Source organism: Staurois parvus, unplaced genomic scaffold (assembly GCF_062004578.1).
Source record: "Staurois parvus isolate SC_StPar_1 unplaced genomic scaffold, SC_StPar_1.0 ptg000086l, whole genome shotgun sequence".
Classification (NCBI taxonomy): Eukaryota; Metazoa; Chordata; class Amphibia; order Anura; family Ranidae; genus Staurois; species Staurois parvus.
Genome location: NW_028317882.1, coordinates 11,201,129 through 11,221,497, shown reverse-complemented (window position 1 = coordinate 11,221,497; position 20,369 = coordinate 11,201,129). Strand labels below are relative to the sequence as shown.

Below are 20,369 nucleotides of genomic sequence, written 5' to 3'. Positions count from 1 at the left end.
CACTTCATATACAGTTTGCAGTGCTACCCTTGAAGGGGCTGCTCGTATTAACTTTTTTTTTTGCTAAAAGTACAGAGGCTGCCCACCACTACAAGCACCAGTCCATTCACCCCAGCCCCAGTAACACAGTCTAGGGCAGTGGTGTCAAACTGGCAGCCCTCCAGCTGTTGCAAAACTACAAGTCCCATCATACCTCTGCCTTTGGGAGTCATTCTTGTAACTGTCAATCTTGCAATGCCTCATGGGACTTGGCAACAGCTGGAGTGCCGCCAGTTTGACACCTGTGGTCTAGGGGATGTCTTTTTTAGGATTTATCGCTTGAAGAAACTTTAACAGGAGAGGGGAAATGGCATGGAATACTCCAGATTAATACTATGCAATGAGAGGACAATCTTCTAAGACCTCACACGTGGGCACCATGAGATGAGTTTCTGAGCAGTCAAAGGCCTCACAGCTGAAGACCATGGGGCAAGTTTCTTTGGCATCTGGTTACCTTGCACCTAAGCACAACTACTGGCAGCCAATGCGATTTCCGGAACACTGCACAGTTTAGGGGTTTTACTTACAAGTCCTTAGGACAGCTGCCACCCTCTAGCTTAGTCCAGTTATAGTGGCAGTCCGCCTCCAGAAAAGATCCCTTGTGGTGAGGTCCTGCAATCAGCTGCAAAATCCATCAAGGCCCTCAGCCCTGACACAACTGAGGCCTCAAGAACAGCTACACAGTCCATGGGCTGCCTGAGGACAGCAGGCCCTCAAGCTCTTGAACCCTCCTGGGGATAGGGAACCCAGTTCTCCAGCGCCTCAGACTATTTCTCATGCTTCAAGCCCACTTCTGGATACTCCTCTCCAAGGATTGGCTGGAGAATGCTAAATATTCAGATTGCTTATTTGAATCTCTCACTCTAAGCTCTGGAAGCCTCTTCCAGAGGCAGGGGGAAGCAGTCAAACTCCCAGTCTGTGAAATTATGAAGAGACCAGAACAAAGAATTGCTGCTCCCTAAATTTGCTTAGCATCCTACACTAGGAGAACGCTACACATATTTATGTTCTGATGCATCAAAAAAGTACAGAAGAGCAGGCAATTTTATCAAAAGCTCACATCACTTTATCAGAAACATTAGAGATGGATACTAAGTACTTTGAGGATTCAATATGGTTGTCCTCACACAATCAACGTTTCAGGGTTAGCATAGTGGCTTCTCAAATTTAGAGGAGTATTTTTCAGACGGCTCGTGCCACTGCAATTTGCACCCTGTTAAATTGTCGGTGCGAATGTAGCTTAAAGCCGGGGAGGAGGGGCGAAACACATTGATGCATTCCCGGCTTTGGCGTCTAAGGTAATACGTCACTTCCGGCGAGTGGAACGCACGCCGGCATGCGGCGTTCCCGGGGACCATCTTGCTTATGGGTAATTCTTGTGCTGTCATCTGTTGCTGACTGTGAGATCTCAGAAAATACCCTGGTGATATGGCATTTTGGCTCCATTTAAAATGCAATAAATACTGATTATACTTATAAAGAATGTGAGTGGTTTGGTTGCTTGGAAATTTAGTATAACCGAGTGTTGCAGTATTACGCTATATATTTGGTTTTTTTCCCTGCATTATTCCAAACTTTTTCTTGGAGAGTGGTGTCTGGTGATCCTGAAGGTTGGAGGCTGGCTATATTCCTGTCTGGAGTGGGGGGAATCCAGGAATATCTGGTGATTGGAGACATACTGACTGGGTCTAGGATCCCAAAAAAACCCTAAAAGGCGGTTTTTTCACTAATATCTGTGTGGTGTCGTATTTGAGCACTATTTTGGTGGAAACACGGGTCTAAAAATTTTTTGGGAAAAGGACTTTCATGAATATAATTTATTTTTTATGTATTTTTAAATTTTTAATTTTCACTATTGATTTGGAGTGGGACTTATTATTATAATTTTTTTTCATTTTATTTATTTTGTTGCAGTGTGTATTTATAAATATTTGCACTGTTTTGATGTTTTATGTATTTTTTGGGGTTTACACTAATGAGCAGCAGCATTTGTTTATTTGACATATAATTTCCCGATTTTTTGTCACTGGTGATTTGTGTTTTAAATAAAATCTGTAGCTGTCCGCCCAGCCAGCAATCACCTGTGATTACCACACGCTAGTCACACATGTGAATGTAGCCTTATACAGAGTTCTGGCTTAGGCTCCATGCACACTAGCAATTTTTAAGCTCCCTGAAGCTGTTAGCATTTTTTATCTGCTGCTAGAAGCTAAATATTGTTATTGTATGTGTCCATGCACACTATTTTAGGCTAGTAGCGTTTTTCAAGCTTCAATATTTAGGAGCAGAAAAAAAAAACTGTTTTTGTACAGTTTTTGGAAGCTTTTTTTTCCAGCAGAAAAAAAATTGCTAAATGCTGCTAAACACTACTAAAACTCTCCTAACAGCTTTTTTTTGCTTTGTATTATCTACATATACTGAAATGCTAATAAAATGCTATAGCTCCTAAACGCTGCTAAAATGCTACTGAGATACGCTATTACTAGAGATGAGCGAATCGAACATGACGAAGTGGAATTCGTTCCGAAGATTTGGAAAAATGCTATTCGCGACGAATCCGAAGATTAGCAAACTTTGGATGCACGAATCGAATTTTCCCAAAAATGGCGGCGACATGTGTGGCCACGGAGAAAATGGACAGAGAAGATGGGGCGGGGATCTCTGGGAAGGCGCGCAGACAAGGCGCGCTGACCCATAATGCATTCATGACATGTGATCGCATTAGCCAATCAGCAGCCAGCCAGCACTATAAATCGCGGCCATCTTAGAATTCTCCATTAGCCTCCGGTCATTCAAGAGAGACAGACCTGTCTGTATTAAGGGACAGAGTTAGGGCCACAGAGACTTTAGGGCCACAGAATCGTTACTCAGGGACACAGAATCGTTACTCAGGGACACAGAATCGTTACTTAGGGCCACAGCTATCAAAGAATCGAAAATTTAAAGTGACATACACCCTTTTTTTTTTGGTGGCTGTCGTGCACAGTTGGTGCTGCAGTTTGCCGATTGTGCAAAATAAACTGACTTTCTGCTTCACAACCACTATTGTACGTTCAAAGAGTTAAATCCATTTACACGCCGGCTGGCGGTAATATTTTTTGGGTGATTAGTGCATTCCAGTGACACAAACGTAGTTTCCAGCCAACGGCAAGCTGCAATTGACCGATTGTGTACAATAAACTGACTTTCTGCTTCACAACCACTATTGTACGTTCAAAGAGTTAAATCCATTTACACGCCGGCTGGCGGTAATATTTTTTGGGTGATTAGTGCATTCCAGTGACCTAAACGTACAGTTTCCAGCCAACGGCAAGCTGCAATTGACCGATTGTGTACAATAAACTGACTTTCTGCTTCACAACCACTATTGTACGTTCAAAGAGTTAAATCCATTTACACGCCGGCTGGCGGTAATATTTTTTGGGTGATTAGTGCATTCCAGTGACCTAAACGTACAGTTTCCAGCCAACGGCAAGCTGCAATTGACCGATTGTGTACAATAAACTGACTTTCTGCTTCACAACCACTATTGTACGTTCAAAGAGTTAAATCCATTTACACGCCGGCTGGCGGTAATATTTTTTGGGTGATTAGTGCATTCCAGTGACATAAACGTACAGTTTCCAGCCAACGGCAAGCTGCAATTGACCGATTGTGTACAATAAACTGACTTTCTGCTTCACAACCACTATTGTACGTTCAAAGAGTTAAATCCATTTACACGCCGGCTGGCGGTAATATTTTTTGGGTGATTAGTGCATTCCAGTGACCTAAACGTACAGTTTCCAGCCAACGGCAAGCTGCAATTGACCGATTGTGCTAAATAAACTGACTTTCTGCTTCACAACCACTATTGTACGTTCAAAGACTTAAATCCATATACACGCCGGGTGGCGGTAATATTTTTTGGGTGATTAGTGCATTCCAGTGACCTAAACGTACAGTTTCCAGCCAACGGCAAGCTGCAATTGACCGATTGTGCTAAATAAACTGACTTTCTGCTTCACAACCACTATTGTACGTTCAAAGAGTTAGATCCATTTACACGCCGGGTGGCGGTAATATTTTTTGGGTGATTAGTGCATTCCAGTGACATAAATGTACAGTTTCCAGCCAACGGCAAGCTGCAATTGACCGATTGTGTACAATAAACTGACTTTCTGCTTCACAACCACTATTGTACGTTCAAAGAGTTATATCCATTTACACGCCGGCTGGCGGTAATATTTTTTGGGTGATTAGTGCATTCCAGTGACCTAAACGTACAGTTTCCAGCCAACGGCAAGCTGCAATTGACCGATTGTGCTAAATAAACTGACTTTCTGCTTCACAACCACTATTGTACGTTCAAAGACTTAAATCCATATACACGCCGGGTGGCGGTAATATTTTTTGGGTGATTAGTGCATTCCAGTGACATAAACGTACAGTTTCCAGCCAACGGCAAGCTGCAATTGACCGATTGTGCTAAATAAACTGACTTTCTGCTTCACAACCACTATTGTACGTTCAAAGAGTTAGATCCATTTACACGCCGGGTGGCGGTAATATTTTTTGGGTGATTAGTGCATTCCAGTGACATAAATGTACAGTTTCCAGCCAACGGCAAGCTGCAATTGACCGATTGTGTACAATAAACTGACTTTCTGCTTCACAACCACTATTGTACGTTCAAAGAGTTAAATCCATTTACACGCCGGCTGGCGGTAATATTTTTTGGGTGATTAGTGCATTCCAGTGACCTAAACGTACAGTTTCCAGCCAACGGCAAGCTGCAATTGACCGATTGTGCTAAATAAACTGACTTTCTGCTTCACAACCACTATTGTACGTTCAAAGAGTTAAATCCATATACACGCCGGGTGGCGGTAATATTTTTTGGGTGATTAGTGCATCCCAGTGACATAAACGTACAGTTTCCAGCCAACGGCAAGCTGCAATTGACCGATTGTGCTAAATAAACTGACTTTCTGCTTCACAACCACTATTGTACGTTCAAAGAGTTAAATCCATATACACGCCGGGTGGCGGTAATATTTTTTGGGTGATTAGTGCATTCCAGTGACATAAACGTACAGTTTCCAGCCAACGGCAAGCTGCAATTGACCGATTGTGCTAAATAAACCGACTTTCTGCTTCACAACCACTATTGTACGTTCAAAGAGTTAGATCCATTTACACGCCGGGTGGCGGTAATATTTTTTGGGTGATTAGTGCATTCCAGTGACATAAACGTACAGTTTCCAGCCAACGGCAAGCTGCAATTGACCGATTGTGCTAAATAAACTGACTTTCTGCTTCACAACCACTATTGTACGTTCAAAGAGTTAAATCCATATACACGCCGGGTGGCGGTAATATTTTTTGGGTGATTAGTGCATTCCAGTGACATAAACGTACAGTTTCCAGCCAACGGCAAGCTGCAATTGACCGATTGTGCTAAATAAACTGACTTTCTGCTTCACAACCACTATTGTACGTTCAAAGAGTTAAATCCATATACACGCCGGGTGGCGGTAATATTTTTTGGGTGATTAGTGCATTCCAGTGACATAAACGTACAGTTTCCAGCCAACGGCAAGCTGCAATTGACCGATTGTGCTAAATAAACTGACTTTCTGCTTCACAACCACTATTGTACGTTCAAAGAGTTAGATCCATTTACACGCCGGGTGGCGGTAATATTTTTTGGGTGATTAGTGCATTCCAGTGACATAAACGTACAGTTTCCAGCCAACGGCAAGCTGCAATTGACCGATTGTGTACAATAAACTGACTTTCTGCTTCACAACCACTATTGTACGTTCAAAGAGTTAAATCCATATACACGCCGGGTGGCGGTAATATTTTTTGGGTGATTAGTGCATTCCAGTGACATAAACGTACAGTTTCCAGCCAACGGCAAGCTGCAATTGACCGATTGTGCTAAATAAACTGACTTTCTGCTTCACAACCACTATTGTACGTTCAAAGAGTTAAATCCATTTACACGCCGGCTGGCGGTAATATTTTTTGGGTGATTAGTGCATTCCAGTGACATAAACGTACAGTTTCCAGCCAACGGCAAGCTGCAATTGACCGATTGTGTACAATAAACTGACTTTCTGTTTCACAACCACTATTGTACGTTCAAAGAGTTAGATCCATTTACACGCCGGGTGGCGGTAATATTTTTTGGGTGATTAGTGCATTCCAGTGACATAAACGTACAGTTTCCAGCCAACGGCAAGCTGCAATTGACCGATTGTGCTAAATAAACTGACTTTCTGCTTCACAACCACTATTGTACGTTCAAAGAGTTAAATCCATATACACGCCGGGTGGCGGTAATATTTTTTGGGTGATTAGTGCATTCCAGTGACCTAAACGTACAGTTTCCAGCCAACGGCAAGCTGCAATTGACCGATTGTGCTAAATAAACTGACTTTCTGCTTCACAACCACTATTGTACGTTCAAAGAGTTAAATCCATTTACACGCCGGCTGGCGGTAATATTTTTTGGGTGATTAGTGCATTCCAGTGACATAAACGTACAGTTTCCAGCCAACGGCAAGCTGCAATTGACCGATTGTGTACAATAAACTGACTTTCTGCTTCACAACCACTATTGTACGTTCAAAGAGTTAAATCCATATACACGCCGGGTGGCGGTAATATTTTTTGGGTGATTAGTGCATTCCAGTGACATAAACGTACAGTTTCCAGCCAACGGCAAGCTGCAATTGACCGATTGTGCTAAATAAACTGACTTTCTGCTTCACAACCACTATTGTACGTTCAAAGAGTTAGATCCATTTACACGCCGGGTGGCGGTAATATTTTTTGGGTGATTAGTGCATTCCAGTGACATAAACATACAGTTTCCAGCCAACGGCAAGCTGCAATTGACCGATTGTGCTAAATAAACGGACTTTCTGCTTCACAACCACTATTGTACGTTCAAAGAGTTAAATCCATTTACACGCCGGCTGGCGGTAATATTTTTTGGGTGATTAGTGCATTCCAGTGACATAAACGTACAGTTTCCAGCCAACGGCAAGCTGCAATTGACCGATTGTGTACAATAAACTGACTTTCTGCTTCACAACCACTATTGTACGTTCAAAGAGTTAGATCCATTTACACGCCGGGTGGCGGTAATATTTTTTGGGTGATTAGTGCATTCCAGTGACATAAACGTACAGTTTCCAGCCAACGGCAAGCTGCAATTGACCGATTGTGCTAAATAAACTGACTTTCTGCTTCACAACCACTATTGTACGTTCAAAGAGTTAAATCCATTTACACGCCGGGTGGCGGTAATATTTTTTGGGTGATTAGTGCATTCCAGTGACATAAACGTACAGTTTCCAGCCAACGGCAAGCTGCAATTGACCGATTGTGCTAAATAAACTGACTTTCTGCTTCACAACCACTATTGTACGTTCAAAGAGTTAAATCCATATACACGCCGGGTGGCGGTAATATTTTTTGGGTGATTAGTGCATTCCAGTGACATAAACGTACAGTTTCCAGCCAACGGCAAGCTGCAATTGACCGATTGTGCTAAATAAACTGACTTTCTGCTTCACAACCACTATTGTACGTTCAAAGAGTTAGATCCATTTACACGCCGGGTGGCGGTAATATTTTTTGGGTGATTAGTGCATTCCAGTGACATAAACGTACAGTTTCCAGCCAACGGCAAGCTGCAATTGACCGATTGTGTACAATAAACTGACTTTCTGCTTCACAACCACTATTGTACGTTCAAAGAGTTAAATCCATATACACGCCGGGTGGCGGTAATATTTTTTGGGTGATTAGTGCATTCCAGTGACATAAACGTACAGTTTCCAGCCAACGGCAAGCTGCAATTGACCGATTGTGCTAAATAAACTGACTTTCTGCTTCACAACCACTATTGTACGTTCAAAGAGTTAAATCCATTTACACGCCGGCTGGCGGTAATATTTTTTGGGTGATTAGTGCATTCCAGTGACATAAACGTACAGTTTCCAGCCAACGGCAAGCTGCAATTGACCGATTGTGTACAATAAACTGACTTTCTGTTTCACAACCACTATTGTACGTTCAAAGAGTTAGATCCATTTACACGCCGGGTGGCGGTAATATTTTTTGGGTGATTAGTGCATTCCAGTGACATAAACGTACAGTTTCCAGCCAACGGCAAGCTGCAATTGACCGATTGTGCTAAATAAACTGACTTTCTGCTTCACAACCACTATTGTACGTTCAAAGAGTTAAATCCATATACACGCCGGGTGGCGGTAATATTTTTTGGGTGATTAGTGCATTCCAGTGACCTAAACGTACAGTTTCCAGCCAACGGCAAGCTGCAATTGACCGATTGTGCTAAATAAACTGACTTTCTGCTTCACAACCACTATTGTACGTTCAAAGAGTTAAATCCATTTACACGCCGGCTGGCGGTAATATTTTTTGGGTGATTAGTGCATTCCAGTGACATAAACGTACAGTTTCCAGCCAACGGCAAGCTGCAATTGACCGATTGTGTACAATAAACTGACTTTCTGCTTCACAACCACTATTGTACGTTCAAAGAGTTAAATCCATATACACGCCGGGTGGCGGTAATATTTTTTGGGTGATTAGTGCATTCCAGTGACATAAACGTACAGTTTCCAGCCAACGGCAAGCTGCAATTGACCGATTGTGCTAAATAAACTGACTTTCTGCTTCACAACCACTATTGTACGTTCAAAGAGTTAGATCCATTTACACGCCGGGTGGCGGTAATATTTTTTGGGTGATTAGTGCATTCCAGTGACATAAACATACAGTTTCCAGCCAACGGCAAGCTGCAATTGACCGATTGTGCTAAATAAACGGACTTTCTGCTTCACAACCACTATTGTACGTTCAAAGAGTTAAATCCATTTACACGCCGGCTGGCGGTAATATTTTTTGGGTGATTAGTGCATTCCAGTGACATAAACGTACAGTTTCCAGCCAACGGCAAGCTGCAATTGACCGATTGTGTACAATAAACTGACTTTCTGCTTCACAACCACTATTGTACGTTCAAAGAGTTAGATCCATTTACACGCCGGGTGGCGGTAATATTTTTTGGGTGATTAGTGCATTCCAGTGACATAAACGTACAGTTTCCAGCCAACGGCAAGCTGCAATTGACCGATTGTGCTAAATAAACTGACTTTCTGCTTCACAACCACTATTGTACGTTCAAAGAGTTAAATCCGTTTTTATTTTTGGGGTGCTTATTGAATTAAAGAGTATGTCAGACAACACGCAGAGGAGTGGCAGAGGAGGCAATGTTTCAGGAGCGAGCAGACGTGGCAGCAGAGGAAGGGGTCGAGGCAGCACTAGTCGCAGCCAGAGGCCAGTGCTCCCGGTGTCATCCAGCGGTCGTGTCTCCACCGACAACCCTGCCGTCATCGATTGGTTGACTCGGTCGTCTTCCTCTTCCCAGGTCACCTCTGACACCTACAGCCAACGGTCGGTGGGTACATCAGACACAACCGTTAGTTGGCATAGCCCGGGAGCAAGCCCATTGAAATCACGTGTCCTCGACCTGCCCCTGTCCTTTGGTGTTCCCTCACCAAGCGAAGTATCGTATGCTGTGGGCTCAGCCCCACTGTACAGTGAGGAAGAGGTAACAGAGGGCGGTCAGGAACGGGGGGAGACATCCGCCTCTTCAGCAGCCAGGCGAAGAAGTACTGGCGAGGAGAGTGGCTCGGTAGCCGGTCTAGAGACAGGTCTGTCTCCTGACCCACACGCAGCCGAGGGGGCTAGTAGTGACGCGGAGACCCTAATTGATGATGATGAGGCTGATCGCACTTGGCAGCCTCGTCGTCATCAGGCTATTGCTTCCGCATCATCAGGAGAAGAGGGTGCCAGCTTGCCAGCGAGCAAAACAGTCGGTGGGTTGCCCAGGAGGCAGCAGGGTCGCAGCAGTGTCAGTGGAGCCAAACGGCCACGGAGTAGAGCACCAGCTCCACTGCAGCCTACCACCACGGCCAGTAGTGGTGCCGGTGTGCACGGAGGAAGTAGCAGTCAGCCAGTGAGGAGTAGCGGGGGCAAAGTTTCCTACTCGGCGGTGTGGCAATTTTTCGTCAAGCCGCCTGAGGAAGTAAACGTAGCCGTATGTCGACTATGTGGCCAGAAAGTCAAGCGTGGCCAGGGGGCCAATGTTGGGACTACAGCGTTGCGTCAGCATATGCAGCGTCGCCATTCGGTGGCCTGGGAAAACCGTGATAAAGATACGGCGGTTCTGCCTGCCCCAGCCCCCGCTCCATCACCCGCTCCGTTACTTGCTCCGTCACCCGACGTCAATCGCCCTCTATCAGCCAGTCAAGGCTCCAACACCTCTGCTGAGGGGAGTTGTCGCTCGTTGGCATCTTCCGCTCGTTCAGATGCTCCTTCTCCTGCTACTCCTCTTCACGGATTCCGTCAGCAGTCTTTCTTGGAATCCGTTTCCAAGAGACAACAGTTTGCGAGCACGCACCCGACGGTGCAGAAGCTGAACGTCCTCCTGTCCAAGTTGCTGGTGCTGCAGTCCCTCCCTTTCCAAGTGGTGGACTCAGCACCTTTCCGAGAAATGATGGCTTGTGCCGAGCCGCAGTGGATAGTGCCAAGCCGGCATTTCTTCGCCAAAAAGGCAGTGCCAGCCCTGCATTCACATGTAGAAGAGATGGTGGGCCAGTCTTTGAGCATGTCGGTCTCTGCCAAAGTGCACGGCAGCGCCGACGTGTGGAGCTGTAACTACGGTCAGGGACAGTACATGTCATTTACGGCCCACTGGGTGAACGTGGTACCGGCACAGCCGCACTAGCAACTTGGACAGGTCACGCCGCTTTTGCCTCCACGTTTGCACGTCCTTGGTCCAGCAAAGATGTCCGCCTCTACCACCTCTTCTTCCGCCGTGTCCTCAGCCGCCACCCCCGTGCCAAGTCCCATTACCCGACCGGCATATCACATGTGCAGGGCGCAACGGTGTCACGCTGTGCTGCACCTGGTATGCCTTGGCGAACGTAGTCACACAGGGGAGGAACTTCTGAGTGTAATGAACAGAGAAATCGACAGATGGCTGTCTCCGCGCAAACTGAAAATCGGAACCATGTTGACCGACAACGGAAAGAACATGGTGTCTGCTCTGCGTCAAGGAAGGTTGTGCCATGCGCCATTCATGGCTCACGTGTTCAATCTGGTTGTCAAGCGGTTCCTAAAATCCACCATCCCACTGCAAGACATCCTTAAAATGTCACGTAAACTTTGCATGCATTTCAGCCATTCCTACACCGCAAAGCACACCCTCCTTGAGCTGCAGCGGCAGAACGGAATTCCACAGCATCGCCTGATCTGCGACGTTGCAACAAGGTGGAATTCAACCCTACATATGTTAGACCGCCTTTACGAACAGCGAAAGGCCATCACCGATTTCCTGATGTTACAAGCGGATAAAGGTACTCCCCTGTGTAACTTAGATGTCAGCCATTGGCAGCTCATGCTGTTAACAATGGCTGGTCAGGGTGCGGTAGACGTGGCACACAGATCTCAACGCCACATGACCCCTGTGGGGGCAGGACAGGAAGAAGAGGAGGAGGTAGAGGAGGACATTGGTGCTCAGGAATTATTGAGTGAAATGGGTGGTTTTTCCACTCAGCGGACAGGAGTGGAGGAGCAGGAGCATCTGGTAGAGGAGGAGGAGGAGACAGAGGACCCAGACGCACCGTGGCAGTATGCTGTGGAGATGGAGGCAGGGAGTCCCTCGCATTCCTTGGCACAAATGGCCCATAGCATGCTCGGTTGCTTGCGTAGCGACAGCCGAATAATAACCATCAGACAGAGGGATGACTTTTGGCTGTCCACCTTGTTGGACCCTCGCTACCTTTCAAAAATGGTGGCCTTTTTCACACCTGCTGAGAGGGAGGCCAAAATAAAGTACTATAAAAACCACCTATGTAGTCAGTTGGTCTCTGCCTTTCTGCGCCAACGTCCATCCTCAGACACTGTGGGCCCTGTGCGCTCGCGGGAATTGCTTTGTATATCTGTCGCCTTCGGGGCCGCTGTCTGGCGACATAATTTTTTGTCACTGTGTAGACATCTATTTATAGGCCGATGTTTGTCCACAAAAATATATTTAGTAATAACCTAGCCGTTCAGGCCGCTCCCTGAACACCTCGGGAATTGCTTTGTATATCTGTCACCTTAGAGGCCGCTGTCTGAACAGCTCATGAATTGCTTTCTATATGTGTCGCCTTTGAGGCCGCTGGCTGGACAGCTGATGAATTGATTTGTATATATGTACTTATTGTCCGCTGTCCGGACAGCTCATGAATTACTTTTTGTATATAGCCTTCCAAACCACTCTCAGAATAAGTCATGATATTCATGCTGTGTATAGCCTTATAGGCCAATGGTCAATCAAGTCATGATTGTTATAGTGTGTATAGCCTTATAGGCCGCTGTCTTTACAACTTTATAATTCCATGCAGTATATAGCCCTATCGGCCACTTTCTGGCATCCAGTTGCTGTAGCCCCCATCACCACACTGTGCCACGGGCCCCTGTACCGCCTTCTCATACTGCTGCCAGATCCATCCTCTGCCATGTGCGTCTTTGTCGTCTGCTCACGCTGCTGGGTTCCAGTTTTAAACCTAGGCCTGTGTATGGCTTCCGAATACTGCTGCCTCCACCGCCACCCTGCGCCATGTGCCTCTGTCGTCTGCTCACGCTGCTGACGGCTTCCGCTTTTTAACCTAGGCCTGTGTATGGCTTCCGAATACTGCTGCCTCCACCGCCACCCTGCGCCATGTGCCTCTGTCGTCTGCTCACGCTGCTGACGGCTTCCGCTTTTTAAACTAGTCCTGTGTATGTCTTCGAATACTGCTGCCTCCACCGCCACCCTGCGCCATGTGCCACTTTCGGGTCTCCTCACACTGCTGCCAGGTCCATACTGATTCATGGCCCCCTGTACCGGCACCTCATGAACGTGGTTCAGCGGGTTTGCATCACTTAACGGCAAATCGTTGACAAATGCTGGGACGTTCAGTGTTGTGCGCACTAAGCCAGACACCAAAGGGCAGCACAGACCTGTTATTACTCGCTCAAGCATGGCTGAACAAAACCAGTCTCTACCACAAATTGGACCCAGACCTGCCCAGGGTCTCGTAACTGGATTGCACGGAGGAGTAGAGTCCGTTATCGGAATTAAATAGACAAAACGCCACACCAAAAAGAGTGGCCATTTCCAACACTTATTCCAGAAAGAGGAACAACCCGTTTCATATACGGCCCGTAGACGTTTCACGTCTGCCACATTCAGTCGATTTAAGACGCAAGCTCCACTTCCTGTGGTCTCTGACCGTCGATATACCTTTAAGTGTCAGCTTTGAAGCTATATTCCCTCCGGAGCACTGACACTGGTGCCCTTCCGTCAACATGCCTTTAAGTTTCAGTTTTCAACCATATTCCCCACAGAAGCCAAACTCTTGGGTATCCCAGAAGCTGCTCAGCGGGTCAGGGCAATAAAGCTCCCGGTTCGCAGGTTGTTCCGTCTTATGGGTGGAAGTACGACGGTATATGATCTTCTTCGCACCCATGGCATCACCTCATAGAATCTCTGCATTGCATCTGCAATCACAACGCTGACTTCCCGGATCGCCACTCAGCCATTGGACTCTTGATAGTCGTCTCCCCACACTGCTGCTGGGGGGACTTTTTAACCTAGGCCTGTGTATGGCCTTCAATTGAAGCTGCTTCCGCTCCGCCACTCTGCCATTGGACTCTTGATAGTCGTCTCCCCACGCTGCTGCTGGGGGGACTTTTTAACATAGGCCTCTGTATGGCCTTTAATTGAAGCTGCTTACGCTCCGCCACTCTGCCATGGGCCTCTTGGGTATCCCAGAAGCTGCTCAGCGGGTCAGGGCAATAAAGCTCCCGGTTCACAGGTTGTTCCGTCTTATGGATGGAAGTACGACGGTATATGATCTTTTTCGCACCCACGGCATCACCTCATAGAATCTCTGCATTGCATCTGCAATCACAACGCTGACTTCCCGGATCGCCACTCAGCCATTGGACTCTTGATAGTCGTCTCCCCACACTGCTGCTGGGGGGACTTTTTAACCTAGGCCTGTGTATGGCCTTCAATTGAAGCTGCTTCCGCTCCGCCACTCTGCCATTGGACTCTTGATAGTCGTCTCCCCACGCTGCTGCTGGGGGGACTTTTTAACATAGGCCTCTGTATGGCCTTTAATTGAAGCTGCTTACGCTCCGCCACTCTGCCATGGGCCTCTTGGGTATCCCAGAAGCTGCTCAGCGGGTCAGGGCAATAAAGCTCCCGGTTCGCAGGTTGTTCCGTCTTATGGATGGAAGTACGACGGTATATGATCTTCTTCGCACCCACGGCATTACTTCGTAGAATTTCTGCATTGCATCTGCAATCACAACGCTGACTTCCCGGATCGCCACTCAGCCATTGGACTCTTGATAGTCGTCTCCCCACACTGCTGCTGGGGGGACTTTTTAACCTAGGCCTGTGTATGGCCTTCAATTGAAGCTGCTTCCGCTCCGCCACTCTGCCATTGGACTCTTGATAGTCGTCTCCCCACGCTGCTGCTGGGGGGACTTTTTAACCTAGGCCTGTGTATGGCCTTCAATTGAAGCTGCTTCTGCTCCGCCACTCTGCCATTGGACTCTTGATAGTCGTCTCCCCACACTGCTGCTGGGGGGACTTTTTAACATAGGCCTCTGTATGGCCTTCAATTTAAGCTGCTTACGCTTCGCCACTCTGCCATGGGCCCCTGTACCGCCTCCTCTTGCTGCTGCCAGGTCCAGAGTGTGTCATGGGTCCCTGTACGGCCTCCCATTGCTGCTGACTTCATCGCCAGACTCTGCCATGTGCCACTTTCAGGTCTCCTTACACTGTTGGTGGGTTCCATTTTGTGATAGGGTGCTGTATGGCCTTCCATTGCTGCTGCCTCCACGATGATATTCATTCTGTGTATAGCCTTATAGGCCAATGGTCAATCAAGTCATGATTGTTATAGTGTGTATAGTCTTATAGGCCGCTGTCTTTACAACTTTATAATTCCATGCAGTATATAGCCCTATCGGCCACTTTCTGGCATCCAGTTGCTGTAGCCCCCATCACCACACTGTGCCACGGGCCCCTGTACCGCCTTCTCATACTGCTGCCAGATCCATCCTCTGCCATGTGCGTCTTTGTCGTCTGCTCACGCTGCTGGGTTCCAGTTTTAAACCTAGGCCTGTGTATGGCTTCCGAATACTGCTGCCTCCACCGCCACCCTGCGCCATGTGCCTCTGTCGTCTGCTCACGCTGCTGACGGCTTCCGCTTTTTAACCTAGGCCTGTGTATGGCTTCCGAATACTGCTGCCTCCACCGCCACCCTGCGCCATGTGCCTCTGTCGTCTGCTCACGCTGCTGAAGGCTTCCGCTTTTTAACCGAGGCCTGTGTTTGGCTTCCGAATACTGCTGTATCCACCGCCACCCTGCGCCATGTGTCTCTGTCGTCTGCTCACGCTGCTGACGGCTTCCGCTTTTTAACCTAGGCCTGTGTATGGCTTCAGAATAATGCTGCCTACACCGCCACCCTGCGCCATGTGCCTCTGTCGTCTGCTCACGCTGCTGCCAGGTCCATACTGATTCATGGCCCCCTGTACCGGCTCCTCATGAACGTGGTTCAGCGGGTTTGCATCACTTAACGGCAAATCGTTGACAAACGCTGGGACGTTCAGTGTTGTGCGCATTAAGCCAGACACCAAAGGGCAGCACAGACCTGTTATTACTCGCTCAAGCATGGCTGAACAAAACAAGTCTCTACCACAAATTGGACCCAGACCTGCCCAGGGTCTCGTAACTAGATTGCACGGAGCAGTAGAGTTCGTTATTGGAATTAACTGTGAGGGACTTTTAAACCTAGGCCTGTGTATGGCCTTCAATTGAAGCTGCTTCTGCTCCGCCACTCTGCCATTGGACTCTTGATAGTCGTCTCCCCACGCTGCTGCTGGGGGGACTTTTTAACATAGGCCTCTGTATGGCCTTCAATTTTAGCTGCTTACGCTCCGCCACTCTGCCATGGGCCCCTGTACCGCCTCCTCATGCTGCTGCCAGGCCCGTAATCTGCCATGGGCCCCCGTACCAACTCCTCATGCTGCTGCCAGGCCCGTAATCTGTCATGGGCCCCTGTACCGCCTCCTCATGCTGCTGCCAGGTCCAGAGTGTGTCATGGGTCCCTGTACGGCCTCCCATTGCTGCTGTCTCCATCGCCACACTCTGCCATGTGCCACTTTCAGGTCTCCTCACACTGCTGGTGGGTTCCATTTTGTCATAGGGTGCTGTATGGCCTCCCATTGCTGCTGCCTCCACCGCCACACTGTGGCTCCACACTCTGGTTTTGGCCCCGTGACTGCCCAAATGAGTGAAGTGTGCGGTGATTCTAAGATCGACGGCACTCATCTGCATGTCATACTGACTGACAGTATTATTTCTCTTCCCCAGCAGACTCCAAGGGCATTTAAATTAAAGGTACAGTGTTCTGCACTAATATAAAGGCTCTCTGAAGCCTAGAAACACCCTTTTTATAAGTTAAATTCGCAGCGAATATATTCGGCTCGAAGCGAATTTATTCGGCGAATTCGGCGAATCAGCCGAACCGAATTTTTGAATAATTCGCTCATCTCTAGCTATTACCAATGTTTTTTAACCAGCATTTTTTTTTTCTCAAAAAAAAACACTAGTGTGCATAGAGCCTAAATGTGTCTGGATTGTGCAGATAGAAGCACCCATGACAGTTTGACCACCCTATAGTTCAGGGGTGCCTAGTAAATTTACCTTTCCTGGGTAGTAGTTTGCCTAGGATAATTTTTAGTTTCTTATTTGTCTTATCCTCTATGTTTGAGAATGCCGCCACCACTAGTGTCACTGTCCCTTAGGACAATAGTTATGGGTCAAAACTTTTGCTATTGAGCCTTTATGTCCTCTTTGGCTTGAACTATTAGTTTACTGTCACTGATGATACTGTGGAAGGCTACAATAGCTTGGAGAGTGGCCTGGAGAGCTCTCTTTACCCTGGGCTTCAGCCTGGGAAGGATGTGTGCAAGGAGTCCTATGAGGCCTTGTACAGAATTCTTCAAGCTGCCCTGTCTGGTTGAGGAGGGTATGCCTGTCAAGGTGAAAGAGCCTAATGGATGTCTGCTGAAGGGGAATTTATGTCCTCCCTTAGAATATCCTGACATTACCTTGGACTAATGCAGTCTAGAAGCCCACAATGCTATTGGACACCTAGCCCTAATCATCTCTCTCTATGAAGCCAGACCAATAAAACTTGAAAAGACTAAAGTGGCTGGCACTTTTTGTTGTCATATGATGCTCTCCACTGCTGCCATGGATCCACCATGGGGTAAATACTAACCTTCTCCCTGCTGAAGGAGAGTCCATTCCTCTAAATAAGAAAAATGTGTTTTTCCACATACCACCCTAAAAAAGGTGGTGGGGGAACCTATAATAAAGGGATTTTAAAAGTGCCTCTACAAGGGATGTAACAACATTATTAGATAAAAACAAAACTTTATTACAAATTTAAAATCATAATAAAATAACATTGTCAAACTGTAAGTGCCAACTTCCTTCAAATGTATTGGCACATAATTCTAGGATGACACAACCAAATTTATATTACATGATTAAAAACAGACTGGTGTCTTATCCCCTGTGTTTGTTCAATGTGTTTCACCAGAATAATGCTTCTTCAGGATCCACGCTGTTCAGTGATGAATGATCCAACTATTCAGAAAACACACATATTGAAAATAACATAATACAAAACACAAACATTTCCAAAAAATTATACTCATTTAAATTTTACATATACGTTATGATATATCAACCAAGGTTCCTACCCCATGTAGACAAGAGAGAGGGATGGGAGGAAAGAAAAGGAAAAGGAAAGGAAAGAAAAGCCCTTTTGACCTACAGCAACCCCCCCACTCCCCAAACAATAAACATCATGCATGTATAAAGCCATGGGGGGACCTGAAAGACATTGGGACAAGGCAGACAACATTCTTAACTCAATATGAACAATAAACCTCAAAAGTACACTGCCAGAGTAAAACAGTATTATTATTTATTACGAAAGCTGTATTTCAGAGCGATTGTCCATTATGCTGATCATTAGTACACAGCTTTTGAGAGCCGTTCACGACAGTTCATGTTAAAATATCTAAAGAGACAAGCATGAGCATTTTACATAACAGAACAAATGATTTTCATTTAATCAGTACACTATAGGTCCATACAAAATACAGTGACCAAGATCGTGCATGCTCGGAAACAAAACAATACTTTATAATACAATACATTACTTCTGAAGTTGTATTCTGCCTTATGAGAATTTTTGATATGAGACTGGCATGCACAAAAAAAAAAAAAGTATGATCATTTGTCCAATATTTTCTGTGTGTGTACTAGGCTTCAAGGCAATTAGCTTGACTGTGGCAGCTGGAGGAATCAGATTGGTTAAAGCAATACAAGTGGTGATATAACATCAATATGCATATTGAAATCCCTGACCTTATGTACAAGGTGGTATCAAAAAGTTTCAAGACTAGCTTTGTAACACACCAACAGATGGCAGCACAAGGCTGCACACACAGTCACAGAGAGAACAGACCTTCATAAGTCAGCTTGGCAAAAGACATTATCCTGTGTACATCAGGAGCTGTGCAACTGGTGCTATTCTGACCACGTGTGTTACCACGTCTATTTCATCATGGACAGCGAGTTAGAGCAAAGAGCAAATGTGAAATTCCAAGCATAATGTAATCATGCTTCTCACAATTCATGCCTAAGTGGCAACACTCTAAAGTTGTGCTCATGGTTATCCTGATCAACTGAGCCTGATATAATGATTGTTCTTCGCCGTTTATGCTTTAATGAAATTAAACTGGGAGCCCATGCACTGTTATTAAGCCAGATCGCATTCTAAATAGCTCCACAAATGTCCAGCCACCCCATATACAAATCTGGAGATTACATGGAAAGACATGTGGATGATATGCAGTTATCCATCACTTGTATTCAGACTTCATGATTTTTTATACTACATATCCAACCACCCAAGTGCAAATAAATGACTGCATCATGCTGCCATTTATTTATGGTGTAGCGGAAATCAGCAGCCACATCACAAATGTCGCTGGGCATAGGAACTGGCTGAAAATTTGCATATGCTATGGTCATCTTAAACCACATGATTCAGAACTGCAAGAAGATAAGCAGGACAATTGACATCGGGCTGGGTCCCAAAGCTCTTCATACCTGAGCTTTGCTGGTTGTCAGTTGCAACATGTTGGTCAAATGGACACATGTCACAGGCAATCATGCAGTATTTGAAGTTAATCCAGAAAACCATGTCCATCTATTTGTAAAACCAGATAAAACATGAGCCAGTGTAATAAATTTATACTCCTTGGTCAACTTCAAGCTCCCTTACTGCATGTTTGTTCCAGTCAATAAGAACATATGGTTAAATATGATCAGCATGGCAGCTGGCTAACAAGCTTTTTACAAAAGAGGTCAGTAATTGTAGACCTTTACAGAATCTAAAGCCAACCGAGGATTGACAGCTCTGAACTCAGAAGTACTCACAGCAGAGCACTTTCTGATTCAGATATCAAAGGAAAGATTGAGGAATAATGGAATTCTGACAGCCTTTTTGGACACCCCAGACTCACAGGAAACAAGGGGTGGAGGTTTGTGAGGGATGCAACTGTTTGGCTAAAACAAGTGATTGGACGGCTTTGCAGCTGCCCGAATCCATTTAATTAGAAAGCTGGGAGACATCTGAAATAAACCCAAATTTGCAGCACCCATTATTGTTGCACTGTAAGCCCCAGTTCACATATATGCGGCTGTGCGGGCTGCGTTTTGCACGGGCACGAGAGCCCATTCATTTGCACATATGTGAACCTATCGTAAGATTCACATATGTGAACCTATCCTAAGATTCATTTGAATGGACTCTCGTGCCCCGTGACACGCATGCACTTCTTCCGAAAACGCAGCCCGCACGGGAACCTCGGTTCCCAGTATGGTTACGTTTTCCAGTGCGGGCAGTGTGCCATTAGAACTCTGTGTGGGTGGTGCACATATGTGAACCTATCCTACTTAACCTAAGACTTATCTGGCAGTAGTGGGGCCACCAAAACATACAAAAATATCAATATCATAAGTATCAATATGTATTCTGTCCAAAGTATGTAAGATCACCTTCCAACACTTCAGCCATGTTCCCTTAGGGAGCTTGATGTGCTTCTTACTT

At 46.1% G+C, this 20,369-nt stretch overlaps 1 long non-coding RNA gene across 1 annotated transcript in view; it reads right to left on the bottom strand.

Moving 5' to 3' along the window:
* Positions 1 to 17,650: 17,650 nt before the first annotated feature.
* LOC149468524 (uncharacterized) overlaps positions 17,651 to 20,369 on the bottom strand; it is a 34,212-nt gene continuing 31,493 nt past the window's right edge. Inside the window, exon 4 of the long non-coding RNA XR_016311701.1 lies at positions 17,651 to 17,830. This is a non-coding gene — a long non-coding RNA (uncharacterized LOC149468524). The remainder of the gene's footprint in view (positions 17,831 to 20,369) is intronic.